Source organism: Spermophilus citellus (genome assembly GCF_964194105.1).
Source record: "Spermophilus citellus genome assembly, chromosome: 3".
Classification (NCBI taxonomy): Eukaryota; Metazoa; Chordata; class Mammalia; order Rodentia; family Sciuridae; genus Spermophilus; species Spermophilus citellus.
Window position 1 is genome coordinate 72,179,929 of NC_138184.1, and position 22,045 is coordinate 72,201,973.

At 42.0% G+C, this 22,045-nt stretch overlaps 1 long non-coding RNA gene across 1 annotated transcript; it reads right to left on the reverse strand.

The window, feature by feature from the left end:
* Nucleotides 1-1,981: 1,981 nt before the first annotated feature.
* Nucleotides 1,982-9,632, reverse strand: LOC308644649. Its single transcript, XR_014021067.1, has 4 exons — nucleotides 9,404-9,632; nucleotides 6,514-6,637; nucleotides 2,805-2,983; nucleotides 1,982-2,221 (listed from the first exon to the last, which is right to left on the reverse strand). It is a non-coding gene; the product is annotated as an uncharacterized lncRNA (long non-coding RNA).
* Nucleotides 9,633-22,045: the final 12,413 nt, after the last annotated feature.

The window sequence follows — 22,045 nt, forward strand, 5'->3', positions numbered from 1 at the left end:
AATTTTATGCATATGTATATATGTAATAGCCAAATAGGAAATGGGTCTGAAAGGGTCTGTATCTGTGTATGCTATGGTTTAAAGGTTTTATGATAAGAAAGCTTAAATATAACCTGTTCAATTAATTTATTTCTTTATTGCCATGTTAGGGATCAAATGCTAAGAAAGCATTCTATTGTTAAACTATACCCCCAGCTCTAACTTGTTTAATTTCAAAGGGAAAAAAACCCAAGCTGGGGCTTAAGAGTATACTGCACTGTCCTGCCAGCTCATGTCTCTCCCTAAGCAAGCTCCTCCATGCACTCACCAGCTATGGTTGGGGAATCCCCTAAGCCAGATGCCTCATCTGAGCTCCAAGGATACAAAACCAATGACCTTTGCAAAATTTCCCTCTAGTCACATACAGGACTTCATCTCTATACCAGGTTCTCTAGTCTAGGATCCTCTCTGCAGATGACCCCACTGCCATCCATGCTGACCCCTGCCTCTCCCTGACCCCTACCCAGACCATCACCACATCTTTCATTTACCTCAAACACATCTTGGTTCCCACCTCTGCCACCACTCCAGAGGGCCACAGTCTGAGGAGCTGTTATGGCTCACGTGGACATCAACTCCTGTGTCAGCCATTCACCATCCACCCAGCAACCAAATGGTAGCTTGAGAATGGGAAATTTATTTGCAGTTACTCCCTGCTTAGACACTTCAATAGCTGCCCACTGTATCCAGGAACAAAGTCGATTCCTTAAAGAGGCCTGGAAACACCCCAGTCATCCTCCCTTCTCTCTGGGCTTTATCATCCTGGCCCTTCTCAAGTCCCTGGGGTCACTATGCAGGTAAGTTTCACCATCTGAGACTCTCTCTTCCCCTCCCCATGATGCCCAGTTAATTTCTAGTCATCCTTCAAGTGCCAGCTCAATCCTTAGTTCTGAGGTGAAACCTGCTCTGACTCTACCCATTTACTTTCACTGCCCAAGGTTTTCATCATTACATTCTGTCTGAAACTCAACACTTTTGTGATGTTAAATTGATGTCTATTCCCATCCCTAATTCTAAGTGCCATGAAAGTAGAAAATTGTCCCTGTTCCCAGATGCCTAACTCCATGTCTTCAGCAAAACAGGAATGCAGTATTTGATGGGTCTGCAGACAAATTCTTGAATACTGCTATGGTGTGAAAGCACCCCAAATTCATGTGTTCAAACTTAATCATCAATATGATCAAGGTAGAGCTTCTGTGAATGGGAATAGTGACCTTGTAACAAGGATAGAAGGAAATAGCTGGGTTCATTTAGCCCTTCTGCCTTCTACCCTGTGAAAACTCATCATTCATCCCTTCTGCTGTGTGAGGATGCAACCAGATGGCCCTCACCAAACACCAAAAGTCTTGATCTTATACTTCCTGGATTACAGAACTATAAGAAGTAAATTTCTGTTGTTTATAAATTATTGATAAAGTTATTATTTATTTTTCAGTATTAGGAATTGACCCTAACACTGAACTACAACTCCAGCCCTTTTCATTTTTTATATTGAGACGGGGTCTCTCTAAGTTACCCTGGCTGGACTCGAACTTCTGATTCTCTGGCCTCAACCTCCCAAGTAGCTGGGATTAAGTATCTTAAGTATCCCCCAAAGCTCTATGTGGTAAAGGCTTGTTCCTCAGAATGGCACTACTGGGAGACAATAGAAACTTCCAGAGGTGAAACCTAATGAGAGGTCTTTAGGTAATCCGGGACATGTCCTTGAAGGTACTTTGGAACTCCAGTTCCTTGCACTCTCTCTTTTGCTTGTTAGCTATGAAGTGCTCCCTTCATGAGGTGCTTCCTTGCCACAGGCCCAGAAGTAACAGGGCCAAATGATTATGGACTGAAATCTCTAAGACCAAGAGCCAAAGTAAATCTTTTCTGCTATGGTGTGATTATCTCAGGTATTTATAAGTTGATTATCTCAGGTATTTATAAGTTGATTATCTCAGGTATTTGTTTTATAAATTGATTATAAGTTGATTATCTCAGGTATTTGTTTTACCTAACCCAATTATGTAGCCTCAGGCATTTTGTTATAGCAACATAAATGTACTAAGACAAACACTTTATGCACTTCTAAAAACTTTTTATTTTAAAAATATTCGAATACACACAAAAGTAGAGGGAAGAACTGGGCACAGACAGCATATGCCTCAGGAGCTTGAGGCAGGAGGATCACAAGTTCAAGGCCAGCCTAAGATATTTAAGAGAATTTGTCACACCAAAGGAGGAGATCTGGGGGCACAGCTTAGTGGTAGAGCACCTCTGGGTTTAATTCCCAGTACTACTAACTAACTAACTAGATAAGTAAGTAGACCGAAGAAATTAATGAACCCTAAGCTACCCATCATCCAGCTTACATAACTATTAACACTCTGCTATTTTAATTTATCTATCCATTCCTCATTCTTTTTTTTTCTTTTTTTTTTTGTTTTACTCATAAAATCTTCAATAGGCAAGTAGGTACACTTCACTGTATAAATGCAATTGTAGGAGGAAATCTGTTTATGTATCAGAAGCCAAAGTAGTCCCTGAGACATACAATTAGAAATCATTATGCTGTACATTATGAGCATTATCTGGAGCTGTTTACTTTCCCACACACTAGGTTTCTCAAGCAGTTATGTTGGACCCCAATGGAATGACAACGTGGAGGAACTGCCTCATACCTCAGGTGGTTAAGTTATTTGGCCATGAGCCGAATCTCTTCCAACATGCTGTCACACCCTTCCCCATCCGAACAAACACAAAGAGATGCCTCCCATAGAGTCACCTACTTGGCTGAACTGTGCACCTGGTAACCTCCTTGGAAGCTTCCTTCATGGGTATTTTTCTCTTCTACACAAAGTGTGCCTACGACATAAACCAAGAATGACAAAAACAGGAAAGCCCAATCCTGCAGAGACTGAGGAGTGAAGGCCTGCTTGGTCACAGGTCCCAAATTCATAACTCTGATCTGAAAAAAAAACAAAGGGTGACACTTGTTCTGCATCCCTTTAAAATTAAGAAATACAGTATTGAGAGGAAAGTGCAATGACAAATAAGAACTCTAGCACTCACTGATCATAAAAATGAAAAGGGACAAATATGTTTATCCTGAGCAGCATCACAAATCATTTCACAGCTGTTATTTTTGGCAGTCATTGCCCTGGATGGCTCATGGTATATTATCGTCACCTCAGACAAAACTCTGACAGGCAAAGATACATTATTGTCTCAAGAAAAAAACTGGTTTAAGGAGTAGGATTTTTTTTATTAGACAATATTTAAAAGCACAGAAAGGTTTTTTAAAGGAAAAAAAAGATCAGAAATAGGGTCAAGAATGTAGATCAGGGCTGGGGATATGGCTCAAGTGGTAGCGTGCTCGCCTGGCATGCGTGCGGCCTGAGTTCGATCCTCAGCACCACATACAAACAAAGATGTTGTGTCCACCGAAAACTAAAAAATAAATATTAAAAAATTCTCTCTCTCTCTCTCATCTCTCTCTCTCTCTCTCTCTCTCTCTCTCTCTCTCTCTCTCTCACTCGCGCGCGCTTTAAAAAAAATGTAGATCAGTGGTAGAGCACTTTACTAGCATGCACAAAGCCTTGGGATCAATATCATCTCTCTCTCTCTCTGTCTCTCTCTCTCTTTCACACACATACACGAAAAACCCCTCAGTAATAAATCCAAAGATTTATTACAGATAATACCTTATCCACTTACTCATTTAGATGACATGACCATTTCCAACTACCTAATTTAGCCAGATTTACCTGTTCAAAATACTATAAAGAAAAATAGGGGGGCTGGGGATGTGGCTCAAGCGGTAGCGCGCTCGCCTGGCATGCGTGCGGCCCGGGTTCGATCCTCAGCACCACATACCAACAAAGATGTTGTGTCCGCCGAGAACTAAAAAATAAATATTAAAAATTCTCTCTCTCCCTCTCTCTCTCTCTCTCTCTCTCTCTCTCTCTCTCTCTCCTCTCTCACTCTCTCTTTAAAAAAAAAAAAAAGAAAAAAAAAGAAAAATAGGTTGACAGCATTGGTTAGGCCTCCTTCTGCCTCCATGGGCTACCAGCTTCACTGCTAACACTAAACCAGGTAACTCTGTACTTCTGACCTTCTCCGTCTCTCATCTCCCTCCTCCAACAGGTACCTCAGACTCCTCCAAATTGGTCACATGTGTACCATGTTCACCACCACCAGATCGAAGATTTCTAAAGATCAGACACACTAGTGGCAGGTGCTCAGTAAGTGAGATGAGGAAGGAAGGTGAACCTTAGCCCTCCCCATTTAAGCCAGTGTCTGAAAAACTCAAAGGTGTTTAGCCTACTATGTCCTATTTTTCAGGGAAAAAAATGAATTTAGAAAGTTATCTTTTTATATCTCAGTTCAGTCTTCATGAGCAGTGAGTTTTTGCTCTGGCACCATCCTCTGAACTGTGCTCCACTGCCCACCTCGGGATGCCATCTCAACCAATTACCATGCTGTCTTCCAAAGGGCAGAGGCCAATGCTAATTACTCTCCTAGCACGGGCAAAGCAGGGTGACAAAATTTGTGTTTCCTCAGGTCCCTCAGTTAAATGGAAGAGAAAAGCTGCTTCATATAGAATTTGAACACGAAAGGTAGAGAGAGCAGGGCACAATGGCATGCACTTGCAATCCCAGTGACTTACGAGGCTGAGGCAGGAGGATCACAAGTTTGAGGCCAGCCTCAGCAACTTAGTGAGGCCCTAAGCAATTTAGCAAGACTATGTCTTAAAAATAAAAAAGGGCTATGGATGTAGCTCTGTGGTAGAATACTTGAATTCAATCCCAATACCAAAAAAAAAAAAAAAAAAGAAAGAAAGAAAAGAAAAGAAAAGAAAGAAAGAAAAGAAAAAGAAAAAAAGAAAGAGAGAGAGAAGTTGTAGGAAGACAGAGTCTCAAGTCTTAAAAGTTAACACTTTAGACTTTTGAATGACTGATGTTCCTAGGAAAATTTCCAATGAATAAAATTAAGGGCAAAGTGCCTAGTGATCAAGAGCTAACCTTTAGGGATTGATATACCAAGTTCAAAACCTAATTCTGTCTCTAACTAACTGAATGATCTTGGACAAGTTACTCCACCATACTCTACCTTACCTCAGTCTTACTCCTATCTTACCCTACTTTACTCCACCTTACCCGACTTTACTCAACTTAGCTCCATCTCACTCCAAACTTACTCCAAGTGACTGGTGGTAAAAAAAAAAAAAAAAACAAAACAAAAAAAACGGTGAAGATGACCACACCTAACTCAGGGAAAATTGTAAGAATTATATTAAAACACGCATGTGTGGGGTAAAAATGGGAGTTCAAAACCCAATTGAGTCTAATGTATGAAAGATGATATATCATGAGCTCTGTAATGTTTTGAACAATCAATAAAAAAAAAACAAAAACAAAACAAAACAAAACAAAAAGATGAAGGGAAAAAAAACATGCATGTGAAGCACTGTGCTTATGAGTGCTCTGTTGTTGTTGTTATTATTATTATTATTTTGATACTGGGGGATTGAATTCAGGGGTGCTTTACCACCATGCCACATCCCCAGCCCTTTTTTAAAAATTTTTATTTTGAGACAGGGTCTCATTAAGTTGCTAAGGGCCTTGCTAAGCTGTCAAGGTTGGCTTTGAATCTGTGAGCCTCTTGCCTCAAGTTCCTAAGGGGTTGGGACCACCGCACCCAGCTAAATATTAAATTTTTATTAGCCTTTGAAGATTTTAAATTTAGCCAAAAATTGTGAATGAAGACTCCAAGTTTATATTTAAATTAACTCAGGGTAAGCCACTACTGTTCTTCATATAAAAAAATTAATTGGGGCTGGGGGTTGTGGCTCAGCGGTAAAGCGCTTGCCCAGCACATGCGAGGCCCTGGGTTCAATCCTCAGCACCACATAAAAATAAACAAACAAATAAATAAATTTGCTATTTACATTGATCTGTCTGTAGCCAAGAAATATTTCTGAGACATAGCTCAGGGAGGGAAAGAATAAGTTCTTTATGTAACTGTGGAGCCTCTGATCCCACTAGACCTTATTATTGTTATTGCTATTATTATTATTATTATTATTATTGTTTTTTAGAAAGAGAGAGAACTTTTTAATATTTATTTTTTAGTTTTCAGTGGACACAACATCTTTTTTTATTTTTATGTGGCGAGCACGTTACCACTTGAGCCACATCCCCAGACCTATTATTATTATTATTATCATCGAGACGGGGTCTCACTGTGTTCCCCAGGCTGGTCTTCAACTTGTGGGATTAAGTGATCCTTTACCTCAGCCCTCAAAACAGCAGGGACTATAGGCATACACCACCATATGCTGCAAAGAGGCCTACACATGTATGTGTAAAGAGGGCCTTTACACATACAAGACAACTAATCTACTCTGAAAAGTAGAGACATAATATTAAAATATAACAAATTGTTTCTCTACTCTCATGCATTCTGCAAATACATAACTCCTTTAACAACACTCACGTTTTATTGAGAACATTACCCAGAAGAGCAGGTGGGAGATGAGTAGACTGGTTCCAGATCTGGTCATCACACAAGACCCTAGGATCTTGGATCCATGCTGTTGAACTGGCACAAGCAGCAATCTCTACCCACAAAGGCACACAGGTGAGCATGAGAAATTGTAAACCCAGCACAAAGGAATAGAGAGCCCAAATCCTCATTTAAAGATGACTTGTTGCCTGTGTGGTGGTGCACACCCATAATCCCAGCAGCTTGGGAGGCTGAGGCAGGAGAATTGCAAGTTTCAAAGCCATCCTGGGCAATTTAGCAAAGCCCTAAGCAAATCAGTGAGACCCTGTCTCAAAATAAAAAAAATAAAAGAAAAAAGGGCTGAGGATGTAGAGCAGTGGTTGAATGCCCCTGGATTCAATTCCCAGTACAGAAAGAAAAAAAAAAAAGTCTTGTTAAGGATGTTCAAACAGGCCCAGGCCTAGGACTGAGGGCACAGTTCAGTGGTAGAGCACTTGCCTAGCATATGTATGTGTGAAGTCTTGGGTGTGACAGCATGGCAAAACCAAAACAACAACAAAGTACAAAAACAAAACAAAAAAAACACAAACACATGTAGTCTCTCCATCATGCTCCATAGCCAGGGGATTTGTGCTCATTCACTGATCACCTCTCTTTTCTGGGAGCCTTGCACTGGATGACAGTCAAGTCTGCACCTCTAGTTAGAGCCTCTACTTTAGCTCACCCCATATTTCCTGTGTATTTCATGCTGGGGTCTTATCCCCAGCATATACAACACTGGCAGCATATACAACACTGTAACTACCTGTGAATCACCCCAACATTTTGAAATAGGCCACCATCCCTATTTTGTACACATACCAAGATCACCAAGGCTAAGTGAATGGCCCCATGACTGCTTGGCTAGCAAATTGCCATATCATTAGGTATGTTCACTGGGATGTCTCCTGGGCCTCATGCACTTGGTGTGCAGGATTGAATTCACTTTTCTCCTTATCCTTCACTTCCCTACCCCACAGCCCCTATACTAGTCTTCATGAACATCCTACACTTGCTTCTGCTCCTACCACCACTGCCCAGTTTAGCCCTCACTCTTGTCTATAAGACACTAAAGTGTCTTAACAACTGTCTTAATGACATTTAAACAGACACATAGTAGCTCTGGGTCTCCTCAACCAACACTACCTACAACCACCTCTTCCTGCAAGTTCCTCCCCCCTCCTTTTTTTTCTTTTCTTCCTTTTTTTGTTTGTTTGTTTGTTTGTTACTAGGGATTGAACCCAGGGACGCTTAACCACTGAACCACATCCCCAACCCTTTTTGTATTTTATTTAGAGACAGGGTCTCACTGATTTGCTTAGGGGCTTGCTAAATTGCTGAGGCTGGCTTTGAACTCATGATCCTCCTGCCTCAGCCTCCCAAACCACTGGGATTACAGGTGTGTACCCTTTACAACTGTTCTCCATGATACACCAGGGTAACCTGTCCAAAACCCAAATCTAAACAAGCCCTCCTCACTATTATGTTAAGTGAAATAAGCCAATCCCAAAAATCTAAAGGCTGGAATGCCCTCTCTTATATGCAGATGTTAACATGAGATAAGGGGGAGGGAAGAAAAGAAGTTCAGTGGATTAGACAAAGGGAAATGAAAAGAGGGGGGATGGGAACAGGAAAGACAGTAGAATGAATCTGACATAACTTTCCTATGTGCATATATGAATACACAACCAATGTAATTCCACATCATGTACAACCACAAGAATAAAATCTTAATTAGATAAGTTATGTTCCATGTATGTATAATATGCCAAAATACATCTATTGTCATGTATATCTAAAAAATAAATAAGAAAATAAATAAATAAGCCTTCCTCTGCCTAAGGCCCTGCAATGGCTCCCCATCCTTTAGAGAACAAAACCCAAGTTCCCATTTTTATACTCTAGTATTTGCTTCTAGTTCTCTGAACACACCACAAACTTCCTGGTCTTCCTGCTCACATGGCTTCTGTGCTGGGGGCTCTCATTTTCCTGAAGCTCAGGTTTCTCTCCTCCAGGAAGCTCTCCCTATCCTCAGCCATAATCTATCTTAGGTAAAGACACCTATAATTCTTCATCACAAGGATATAACTAATCTAGGTATGTGTTTGCCTGCCCTATTCAACTACAAACACCTCGAGGAAAGAGACTAGTTGGATCTTAAAAAAAAAAAAAAATCTCCAGACACTGAGAGGCTGGTGTAGGGACTGCACTTAGTAAACACTTAATAATACATTCATAAGGACACAGAGCAGTACTGGGTCTCCCTAACCAGCACACAGTGACCAGGCAGTTCAATTTTCCAAACCCAAGAGTCCTCTCAGACTCCACTTTATATATATATAGTTTTAGTTGTAAATGGACACAATACCTTCATTTTGTTTATTTATTTTTATGTGGTGCTGAGGATGGAACCCAGTGCCTCACACGTGCAAGGCGAGCTCTCTACCGCTGAGCCCCAGCCCCAGCCCCTCAGACTACACTTTAATAGGGAACCAAGGAAGCCTGTCAATTACTATCCCTGAAATCTCTCTGGAATCCTGCTTTCTTCTCCATCCCCATTACACCCCCAGGCTCAGGCCCTCACTCATTATTCCCCGGATTATGAGATTAACTTCCTTCCTCCAACATTCCCTTGGTATAATTACAGTTTCTGACTGGTGCCTGTCAGAGTGACTTTGCTGAAACACACATCTCCTTAAGCTCCACACCTAAACACCCTAACAGATGAACTTTTCTCGGTCTGCAGGTGAAGAGGGCTTTCAAGGACTTTCACATTTCTTTCCCATCTCTCCCTTCAAGCCCACACCCCCAACACTGGCCAGAAACAATTTCCATAACTCACCTGGCACATCCTTGCCCTGTGCAGGCTTCCAGGCATCCCCTTCGCCAAGTGCATCCCACCCCCAGCTCATCCTTCAAGATCCAGTTCAGAGGTCACCTCCTTTATGAAACCTTCGCTAAATGTCCCCTCCTCCCATGCAGAACTCATCCCTCACCTCCTCTAGTTCCCTACTGCATTTTCAGCGCTACACATCACACCTTTCCCACAACCCTCCTGGCACCAGGCTGCAGCACCCAACGCAAGCGCGTGCAACAAGTCACTCAAGTGGTCATCCGTTTCCTTCAATTTAATAATTTGCAGTATTCAACGCGTTGTGCACCCTCCTCATTTTAACAATGGAATAAAGAGCTCCAGGAATATGACGTGCCTGGCCAGAAGCCACATTAGACCTAGATCTTCCGATTATAAATTTTATTTATCCACAGCACTGAGCCGGGGTCAACAGTAAGGAACCACATGGGACAGAGGTGGGAGGGAGATTTAGGAGAACATGCCAGCTACTGAGTATTTAATCTCCTTCTACACTCAGTGGACTGAACTCTTTTTTTTTTTTTCCTGCGGCTAAAACTTGCGGGAAAGGTGTGGTTCCGCACTTGCAAAGAGATAGACGCTCCCCAACCCAGCTTTTTACCTAAAGTCAGCCACTCCCTTTACTGCCTGCAGCGCTCCGTGCGCGTGCGCTGCCCGCAGTTCCGCGCCCAGGCACGCGCCACGGACGCCACGCGCAAGCGCAGCCTCGGCTTTCGCACGTGCCCTGATTGTTTGGCCATGCTGCTGTGGCGGGGGTTGTAGGCCCGAACTAGTCCGGCCTGGGGAATGGCAGGATCCGAGGCAGTAGGCACGGCTTCAGTTTACCAGCCTCTCCTCCGCCCAGAGCAAGCTGAGCTGCTCTGAGTAAGGAACGAGGCTGTGTGCCTTCCAGTCCTTGGGAGCTAAGCCTCCTGGGAGGGGGTGTTGGGCAAGCGTTGAGCGTTGGGTCGCCTGCAGAAGAGGAAGTTGGCTGAGGGCTTGCGGGAGGAAGACTGGGCTTTGCTCCTACTACCACAGTCTGAAACTGTGGGGTTGGAGTCGTTCAGGGACAGAGATGACGACCCAAGATTTATTTTTTCTCCTTGCTCCTGACCATTGATTTCTTTATTTTTGTTTAGTTTCAACTAGATAGGCAGCAAAACGATGACCTGTGTGGGTGGTCTTTCTCTCCCTCTTGTGTGCAGAAGGCAGCCTTCTAAATTGGATTATAGGTTTTTGTTGTTGTTGTTGTTGTTAATTTTTTTTTTTTTTTTTAGTTTTAGGTGGACATAATATCTTTTTTTTTTTTTTTTTTTTAATGTGGTGCTGAGGATCGAACCCCGGGCCTCACTCATGCCAGGCGAGCGCACTACCACTTGAGCCACATCCTGAGCCCTGGATTATAGTATTATGTCTTGCTGGCTCTGTGAGCTTAGGCAGTGTTAAATTTTTGTGTTCAGTTTCCTCAGCTGGAAAAGTGATCCTACTTCACGGGGTGGGCTATTAGGACAGGTAGATGAGTTAATGAGAGTAGAGGAGACTGGTGCATGGCAAGCACCTATATGAGTGGTTTGGGTGTTAATATTACTGTTGTCGAGCTGTATGTAATGGAGTGTTTAATAGGTCTTTTCCTGTTTCCCTGGAACTGATGAGTCAGGGCACAAGGGTGAGGACCCAGAGGCATTTAGTATCCCACACTGTAAAAAAGAATCCCTAACATAAAAGCACCCAGAACTTATTGTAGAGCTCCAGAGCCAGCCCTGGTCATCCCATCCTCCCTTCAGGCTTACATAATTGGACAAATGGAGACGGACAAGGCAAGAGGAGAAACAGGAGTTTCCTTCAGCAGTCTTGGTACAGAATTAGGGAGGGTGCTTTGCTGTTACCAGAGCCAACAGAGTGGAATTCCAAAAGGGTTATCATAATGCTCTTAGATGCCCAGAAATGACCGGCTTATTCTTTGATTTGACATCTGCTGGGACACTCTTTTCTTTTTAATACGAAATATATGTTTTATATATACTTTTTAAAACAATAATACCCAAACAATTCAAGCCAATTACATTGCATAATAGTAATATTTATCTGCTAGGTAACTATTGAACAATTTAGGGCACAACTTTACCTTAACTAAATAATATTTACAGAATTTCTTTTTTGATTTAGAATGGACATGTATCATTTGCAACCTAAGATATTTTTTTTTAGATTGCCTCCCTGTTCTTTGATTCAGAAGCTAATTGCAGAAACTTAAGACTTAACCTAATCCCAGTTTTTGACAATTCTGGGACAGAAATGAAGAAACACAAGCTCTTCTTTTCTTTGTACACTAACTGCTTTCTTTACTAAATAATCCTCCAGGAGGATCATGCTTTTGCAAACTGCAGCCTTCCTTGGGGTTCCATCTCCCGGCATCTTCCAAACAAGATTAATATCCCTTTAGTTTTCAGCAAAGATTCACCTTCAGTGTTTAAGAGGAAATCTAGCTTTTTTTGCTGCCTTAATTATTTACAATTTATTTACTAAAGAAATAAATGCCACGTGTGGATTCTCTAAACATCCCAAATGGGAGCTTGTCTCCAAAGGCACCATTCCCAAATGCTGTATTTTTTAGTCCCAGAAGTCTTTTTGCCAGTGTTAACTATGTCCATCCCCTGTGAATATGTTCTCTGGCTGGAAGCCTAAGGTTACATTAATATTTACTCTGATTTAGCAACTGCTGTGTAGTCCCTACTGCAAAAAACAAAATGTTACTACAACTCTCTGCAAACACACTCTGTGGCCCAAGAGTTGATTATTTCTAGTGTTTTTTTTTTTCTTTTGAATGAATATCATGTGGCCCCCTTCCAAATTTGGCAGAAATGATACAAGATTTTCTTAAAAGGGATGAGAAAAATTTTCCAAACTGCAATGAAATTATTGCTAAGCTGGAGCATTCATGTCCTAAGCTCTGGCTGCTACAGGAGACAGAGATACTCAGGTAAAAACATTTGAGAACCGTTTTGAGATCTGTTTCAGTCTTTCTATTGTACTAGACCAAAAATAAGCCTAGGTTAACCAGCGATTATTTGCTGTTATACTCTTACTGGCTTGTCATTAGCTTTAGTCCATGAAGGACTCAAAATGCCCTTGAATACATAGCATCCAAGTCTATATTTTGTATTGCCCATCAGTGCCAAGGGTATTAGCTTATGGGGAATAAAGAGAGACACAAGAATGAGACATCATCACTAAAAGGGCTGTAGGTGAGCCAAGATAAAGAAGCTGGTGGAAACAAAGACCTTTCTCATCCCATGATCAGGAAAATGAAAAGGAGATGAAGAGGATCACAAATGGGGAGGAGAAGAGGACCAGGCTGCATCCTCTCTGGTAGTAAGTCTGGGACTCCTGCTGGTACTGAGTGATGCACATCTGCTCCACCACACGCTTCATTATCTTTTTTTTTTTTTTAATATTTTTATTTTTTAGTTCTCGGCGGACACAACATCTTTGTTGGTATGTGGTGCTGAGGATTGAACCCGGGTCGCACGCATGCCAGGCGAGCGCGCTACTGCTTGAGCCACATCCCCAGCCCCATGCTCCATTATCTTAATATCAGACTTGGTGAAGTGCTCCCCTTTGGTGGTCGTGGTGACCATATGCTGCTTGACCATGTACAAAGTTCTTCTGGTTCTGTACTGATCCACAGCTTTGTAGAACACTTGGTTGGGATAATGGTACATGTTTACACAGTAGTAATGGTCTTCTAGATTAGTTGTTTCCAAAATTTATAAGGGGACTGCTCATGGCATTCCCCAGCATGTAGCCACCAAGGCCCTCCACTACTTCCCCAGCTGTGGCAGCACCTGCCACCTGCTTAATGTTGTTTTTTGACTTATTGAGCTTGTTCCATTGATTATGGTTGCCATCTCCTTCACCTCAGCTGCCACTGTGGGGTTGCCCTCAGTCACTACTACCATGTAGCTGCCCCCAGCCACGACCACCATGGGGTGGGTAGTGGTTGCCTCAGGGCTGTCTTGCTCAGGGTAACAACTTCCCACAGTGTTCCACCCTCTTCCAGGCTTCAGCCACTTTTTGCAGAGGCTAGCGTCACTCAAATGGGGCTCTGAAGAGAATCAGTAGCCAGGGTTCACCATGATAACTGATCTAAACTGGACTGGGCCTCTGTGAAGACAAAATGCTTCAGCTTGGCTGAAATTATTCAGGAATCCTCGGAAGCAAGGAGAGAAGCTTGCAGCACCATAGCTGTCAGTGACTGGAGCAGGATGACAGCAACTCACAGCTGCTGAGACATTCTTAACTTACCAGTTGCCCCAGACCTATCTGTGAAAGAGCCTAGTAAACTTGAAAGATTTCTGCATGGGGTAGGTGGGGTAGCTACAGCAGGCAGATGCTCTCTAATACCAGAACTCTATCCACTGGGCCAGTAGCTCAGGAGGAAGAGGCACTAGAGACTACCCTGAGTAAAGGACATTAAGTTAGAGCCCAATTTCCTGCCTTAATGCCACCCTGAGGCCTTTGGAAGAACTTACATAAAATTCCTATGAAAGAAAGCCAGCATTGAAACTTGCCGCACAGAGGTCAAAAGCAGCTAGTCGTAAAACTTGTGCTACCTCGTTTCAAAACTTAGTATAAAGCTACAGTAACCTGGACAAAAGCTAATGGAAGAGTCTAGAAGTAGAACCACACATGTTATGTTCAATTGATTTTCAATGAAGGTACCAAGAAAAGAATAGTCTTTGCAACAAATGGGGTTGGAAAAACTCACGGGCATTCCTATGCAATAACATGAAGCTCTACCTTTATTGCAAACCATATCAAAAATTAATTTGAGGGAGCTGGGGGTTATGGCTCAGCGGTAGAGCACTCACCTAGCATGTTCAAGGCCCTGGGTTCGACCCTAGCACCACATAAAAGTAAATAAAGATTTTTAAAAATTAATTTGAAATAGATCATAGACATAACAGCTAAAACTTTAAAATCTCTAGGAGAAAAATCTTTGTGGCCATGTATTTGGTTTTTACACTTAGCACTTCCACAAAGTGGGAACCATGATGCTTTGGTTTATATGTTATGGGTCCCCCCATCCAATTCCTATGTTTAAAAATGATCACCAGTGTGATAGTATTAAGAGGTGGGACGTTTAAGGAGTGATTATGTCATGAGAGTAGAGCCCTCATGAATGGATTAGTGTCCTTATAGATTTGAGGAAGCAAAGAATATACCTCAATGATAAAACATATTTTTAGCACACACAAGGCCCTGGGTTTAATTGCCAGGGTGGAGGACATGAGAGAACTAGCTAGATCTTTCTGTCCTTCTATCCCTTCCACTATTTGAGGATGCAATATTGTCCCCTCTAGACAACAAAACAATAAGGCACCGCCTTGGAAGCAAAGATTGGGATCTCACCAGACACTGAGTAAGTAAATGTTAAGAGTAGTTATACTGTGTTTTTTAGGGAATCATAACAAGAAAAAAAGTTTGTACACATTCAATACATGTAATTTTGTTTCAGTTGGTTGAATTCATGGATGCAGAACTGACAGACTGCCAATTGTGTGTAATGTGTTACTTACATTCTATACTGAATTTTTCAAGTGTATAAGATGCCATCAGTTAATAAATACAGAAAAACAACATTACAAAACTCAATGTACTTTTGTCATTGTGTTTTCTTAATCTGAAAATAACTGCTACCTCAGGGGCCCCCCAAGTTTTGTCTAATAAGAAGGATTTGTTGTAGTTTGAGGGTGCATTCCCACACGAGTAATTGCAAAGCCCATATAGTTTTTTGGGGAACAAGAATGGGAATGGGAGCCAAGTGTGGTGGTGCATGCCTAAAATCCCATTGGCTTGGGAGGCTGAAGTATGAGAATTGCAAGTTCAAAGCCAGCCTTTAGGGAGACTCTGTCTCAAAATAAAAAATAAAAACAGCTGAGAATGTGACTGTTAAAGCACCCCTGGGTTCAATCCCTGGTACTCCCTGTAAAAACAAAAGAAATGGGTCCTGATAAGAGCTGGGAAATGTTAAGCAGAACAAAAGAATCAGGCTAGTCCCGAGTTATGGACAACACAAATGAAAAGCTTTTCAAGAAATAATTGGTCATAATAGCTAAGCTATAGAACCAACTTAGGTGCCCTTCAACAGATAAATGCATAAAGAAAAGGTGGTATCAATACACAAATGGAATATTGGCCATAAAAAAGAAGGACTTTATGACATTTGTCAGTAAATGGATGGATCTGGAGACTATTATGCTAAGTGAAATAAGCCAATCCCAAAAAACCAAAGGCTGAATGTTCTCTTGATATATGGATGCTAAGGCAGGGAAGAATAGAATTTCATTGGACTAGACAAAGGGGAATTAAGGCAAGGGAGGAGGAAATAGGAATAGGAAAGACAGTGGAATGAGTGTGACACAATTTTCTTATGTACATATAAGAATACACCACAATGATCTTGACATCATATACAACCACAAGATTGGGATCCTAATTAGCATAAGATATGCTCCATGTTTGTATAGATATGAACAAATAATTAAAAAAAAACTTTAAAAAGAATTGGGGAAACTGGAGGTTGGCTCTTTCCTTTTTTTTTTTTTTTTTTGTACTGGGGATTGAACCCAGGGATGTTTTACTACTATGCTACACCTCAATTGTTTTTTATTTTGAAACAGGGTCTAACTAAGTTCCTGAAGTTGGTCTTGAACTTGTGGTACTCCTATCTCAGCCTCCTGAGTTGATGGGATTACAGAGTTGGGCCACCACATCCAGTCGGGCTCCATTCTAAGCACAGCCCAACTTGCTGTGACCAGCCTTTCATCACACACACACATGAGCAACCAGAACAGCAAGAACAGTTCATACTGCAAGTTCTGGGTTGTTTGTCCTGTTATTCTCCTGTGAATGAACTGGATGAGTTCTATGACAGAGACTTCCAGATGGCGATGGAGATTTGACATATTTTATTCCATGTCAAATTTCCACTAATGACTTAAAGCCACAGGGGACAGTAGAGATGGAAGAAGCAGCAAGTCACCTGCCCCTCTGCCATCTAGTGGAAGACAAGAACTTGATGTTCAAGTGGAAATAACAGGTAAAGGCAGGGTACTAACTGCCCTCAAACTTGGGATCAACAAGAGGCAAAGCAGGTGTGTAAAATTCTGGAAAAGAGTGAAACTCAGCCCCATGTGTGGCCCAAAAGTAAAGTCTAAATCAAGAGAAGTGCTATTCCTACAGACCTCTGTAGGTTGCTGTGGCCTCATCTGGACACAACTTGACATACACAGGCATGATGAGATGATTCCCACTTTGGACCCAGCTGCCATGGCAAGCAGTGGTCCAGACTCACAGCTTCTTCATGATTGATGGGAAGGCATTTCACTAGCCCTGAGCATGAGAACCATCACCTCCCCCTGGCCCAGCTGCATTGCTCCATCCAGTCTCTGCCCAAGTGTTGGCTTCATAAGCCCTGAATCTCTCCCACTCTATTCAGCTCCCTCACTACCCTAAGTTGGGGAAGCAGCAATGGATCATTCTCCCAATTTACCATCATCCTCCAGGTGCAAGACCTCCCTGGGGAAATGTTCATTTAGAAACATTTTAAACCTTCCTGATAAATACAGAAAGTACAGGACCCCAGGGACTCCATCTCCCTTCTACACTTCAGTTCTTAACTGACATAACTTTACCTGGATATAATTATTAGAGATACAACTGAGTGATGATATAAAGAGGCCAATGCAATTGAAAGAAGCTATTTCTCACATTTCTGAAGGGAAAGATTCACAGCACATCACACAGGATCCACGGGGGAAACTTCATGATCTGGAGGCAGGGCCAAAAACAAAAAGAAAGCCAAAGCAGAGCAGACAATTTAGAATTGGCTAGTTTGAATAATACACACACATACACTCACGCCCACACTTTTTTTTTCCAGCATGGGAAACCCAGGCCAATGGCTATTACCTAAATGAAATGCATCCCTGATTTTCCTTCACACTACTTAAGCTCAGGCTTCCTTTCTTACCTGCAAAATTCTTGCAAATAGGGCTGGAATTGTGGCTCAGCAGCAGAGCATTCACCTAGCATGGGCGGGACCTGGGTTCGATCCTCAGCACCACATAAAAATAAAGGCATTGTGTTGTGTCCATCTACACCTAAAAAATAAATATTAAAAAAAAATCCTTGCAAATAGCTACTTATGTAGCTCCCACTGCCTCCAGCTGGCTGCCCTGTTCTTCAACACCTAGGTCCCAATCCTTCCTACATACAGGTGGGTCTGACAGATGCCATTACTCATCCCAGTCCCTGATACAAATTAAGCCCTCTAGTCATCTCCCACCACTCTGAGGATAGAAGCAAAGGCTCTTAGCTGGACACTGAAGGTCCAACCCCAACAGAATCTTCAGCCTTCTGCTTCTCTGCCCTTTGCTCCTATCTTAACCTGCAACAGTCCAGCTATATCACCATCAAATGCCTACAGCTCATGTGGGAAGTCCCCTTCACTTGGAGACTACAGTGGCAGACCCGCAAATCATCACACATTCCACTCTTCAAATCTGTTGGAAAGTTTGGCTATGACCATGGATGTGCCTATGTATAATGGTTTGTGGACTGCTCACCCTAAATATGTTCCAGATCAGTTTTCAAAATACTCATATTTGGGGCTGGGTTTGAAGCTCAGTGATAGAGTGCTTGCCTAGCATTCATGAGGATTGAGTTTGATCCTCAGCACCAAACACATACAAAAAAGAAGACTCATATTTAAAAAACAAAAATGAGGGGCTGGGGTTATGGTTCAGTAGTAGAGCACTTGCCTAACATGTTCAAGGCTCTGGGTTCGATCCTCAGAACCACATAAAAAATAAAAATAAATGAATAAAGGTATTGTGTCCAACTACAACTAAAAATATAAAAATAAAAAATATTAAAAAATAAAAAGTATTATTAAAAAAACAAAAATGAGCACTTATAAATATTTATTTATTCCTTAATTCCCCAGAACTTGGTTCACAAAAACAGATTTTCTGAAATTTAAGAATTTAAATTAAGATTTTCCAAATTATGATACACTTAAGATAGAAAAAACAAAACTAAAACCAGATAACATTCTCTACTTTGTCACTGTTGGAATGAAGCTCTTGTTGTTTTATGATCATATTGACATTGGAGGTTTCACACCACACCCTGACTCCACATTTTCATCATGTGCACCCTCAGGAACACCCTGCGTTTTCCCGTTGTTAGGAAATATCAGGTTTTTGGCTGAGCTGGGCTTCCTTTTTGAGTGGGTAATAATCAGTTTACTGCTGTCAGCTCTCCCTGCATTATTTACTTTTATTATCCTTCTTTGTATTCTTTAGGCTTAAGTTCCCAAAGATCTACAGAGGGAGGTAGAACTTCAAAATTGAACTCCCAAGATTTTGTCCTAGGGTTATTGTCACACAGTAATCTCTCTCTCTCTCTTTTTTTTTTTTTTTAGAGAGAGAGAGAGAGAGAGAGAGAGAGAGAGAGAGAGAGAGAATTTTAATATTTATTGTTTAGTTTTCGGTGGACACAACATCTTTATTTGTATGTGGTGCTGAGGATCGAACCCGGGCCGCATGCATGCCAGGCAAGTGCTTGAGCCACATCCCCAGCCCGTCACACAGTAATCTCAGCACAACTGTGAGGGGGAGTTGGCAGATGGCATGAAGGTTATGCTCAGCTGATCTTAAATTGGAGAAATCACTCTGATTCATTTCAGTGAACACAATGGATAATATTACCCCTATTTTAGTCAGCTTTGTATTACTACAAAAAAATACCAGAGGCAACTAACTCTATAAAGAGAAAAAGTTTACTTAATTCACTGTTTGGAAAGCTCAAAGTCCAAGATCAAGCGACCCCATTGGTTTGACCTCTGATGAGAGTGGGAGATGTCACCTCATCATGGTGGAAGTATGTGTAGGACAAAGAATTACATCTGGAAGTGGGGGGGGGGGGAGAGAGAGAGAGAGAGAGAGAGAGAGAGAGAGAGAGAGAGAGAGAGACCAGAGTCTTATATGCCCTTTGAGAGCACAACTCCAATACCTAGAAATCTCCCACTAAGACCTAAAGGTTCTATCACCTTTCTTTAGCATCACCCCATGGTCAAACCTTTAACACATGGGCCTTTAAGGACATTTAATATCCAAACCTTAGCAAACTTAGAAGTGCTGCTGAAAGTAGAGATGCAAGGGGAAGCAGCCAGGAGGTCAGAAATATTCCAAGTGTGAGGACTTTTCCCGTCACTGTGAGCTTTGAAGTGGGCCACATGTCAGGGAGTACATGTAACTTGTGAAAACAGAAAGACCTCTTTGGAAACAGAAAGACGCCGTGTCAGTAGCCATTAAGGAAAAAAGAACCTCAGTCCTACAACTGCATGGAACTGAATTCTGACAACAACCTGAGTGAGTTTGAAATTGTCTTCAGCCCCAAAACTTCCAGAAAAAAAAAGAGAGCCCTGCCAATACTTTGATTTCAGCTTTGTGAAACCTAGAGCTGAAGCTCAGCCACACTGTGACTAGAATTCTGACATACAGAACATTATAAACATGTATTGTCATAAGCTACTAAGTTCATAGTGATTGGTTGGTTATGGCAGCAATTAAAATTAATATACAAACTTTTGAGAAGGAGATGTGTATTTTTTGCCTGTTCCTTTGGGGTGTCTTTTCTGGGAATGGCTTGCCTCTTTGGAACTTCAGTTATTGTGATACTAAGGAGATACTAGATCACACTGACACATAGTGACTGTCTTGTCACCATTCATTTTATTGTGGTTGCTCAGAACACATTAGTGTCTTTCTATTACTTTCATACCCCTTTGCTCTTATAGTAATAGTCTATTTTATGTACTGGAGGTATGTGGGTATTAATTTTCATCCAAATATTTACCAAGAATAAGTGTTTGGCACTTTCCTGGACCCTTCAAGCTATAGAGAAATTGGAGAAATCATGGACTAAAAGTAGAGACAGAACAACTAGTGACAAAGAACCCTACCTCAAGCCAACAGCTGATTAGATCTGAAGTCTGCCACTTCCATTCCTGTGCTGTATCTCCTCTCTACAATAGGTATACTGACAACTGAGACTGAGGGTTAGAGTCATATAAGTGTATCCCTCAGAACAGTGCCTGAAACTCAGCAGGTGTCATATGAGTGCATTTGCTGTCACTGTTACGTCCATCAGAGGCTGGTCAGCTCAGATGGGTTTTGCCCCTATGCCAATAATACCTAGGACATACAAATCAGCCCATTTGGTGGGTAAATAAGCTGAACATGGGAGAGAGCAAATCACACTGAGCCCAGAACAGAGAAAGAGCCACATCTGAATAGAACTAACACCAACAAAGTTATGGGTTCTTTTTTAAAAAATATTTTTATTAGTTGTTGCTGGATATTTATTTATTTGTCTATTTATTTATTTATATGTGGTGCTGAGAATCAAACCCAGTGCCTCACACATGCTAGGCAAGCGCTAACTGAGCCACAACCCCAGCCTCACGTGGATTCTTTTTAAAAACACAGTGTTTGCCTTGTGTGGGATCATATCTGGGTCCTGTGAAAATTGTCAGAATAAAAATGGAGTCACTTTTATCAAACCCTAACAAGAAAGAAAGAAAGAAAGCTGAAAGGAGAGAATCTCGTGTATTCATGCCTGATAACAAGAACTGTCACAAGACTTCAACAACCACAACCTTCCACAAAGTTTCTGCAACCTTACACAGGAATACTTCTGTAAGTTCATCTTTCTCCAACTGCCTGTCCAACCTTGGGCTGATGACACATCGTTATTGATCCTTGTAGTCACAGATTATTATTTCAAACTGTTTTATGTAAACCTCCTCATATTGCTTTGAACAGTGTCCCTTTACCCCATTCCCTTCAAATATACCCATGGTTTCCATTGCATGTGTGCTCACATTGCAACACTCCCTACTTATTCCCATACAAATATAATGATCCTTTAGGGAGACTATTCCTGTATTTAAAATTTTACACCCTAAAGCTTGCCCCTCGGTCAGGCCCATCTAAGGGCTCTTTCATCTGACAAGCCTTCTCCAACGTGCCCCACCCTGAATTCTCACAGCCCCATGAGAAAGCCTCCACACAGTAACTCCCCAACTCAAGTCACTCAGCTCATTACAGCACTGTCACCTCTGGCCAGGGTATCAGATGTTCAGGCCCTGCTCAGGCCACACACATAGCTTCACCTCCCTGCCCACTGCAGCCCTGGAAGAGACAGTGGGGGTCATGAAGGGGAGGAGACTTCTCTGTTTTGAGACACTTCCCAAGCTAGCACAGGATGCTTTAGAAAGGAGAAACACCTTCACCATGGAAAGGATACCGAGTCTCTGGCACTGGCTTTAGCCTGGAGAGCTTTGGGCTGGATAGCCTAGATAAACCTCGCCTAGAAACTAGCCATCTGGAGCAGGGGGTCAAGGAGCCACATCCCTCCGTGTTCAGGGGCCACTGTCACACTCCCCTCCTTCCCTCAAAAGCAGCATCCCCACTTGCATGTTCCAAATCTCTGGGTCCCCAGCACATCCTGTCAGAGGGCCCTTGTGCCCAGACCTCTGAGACACTTGGCTGTGAATCCATG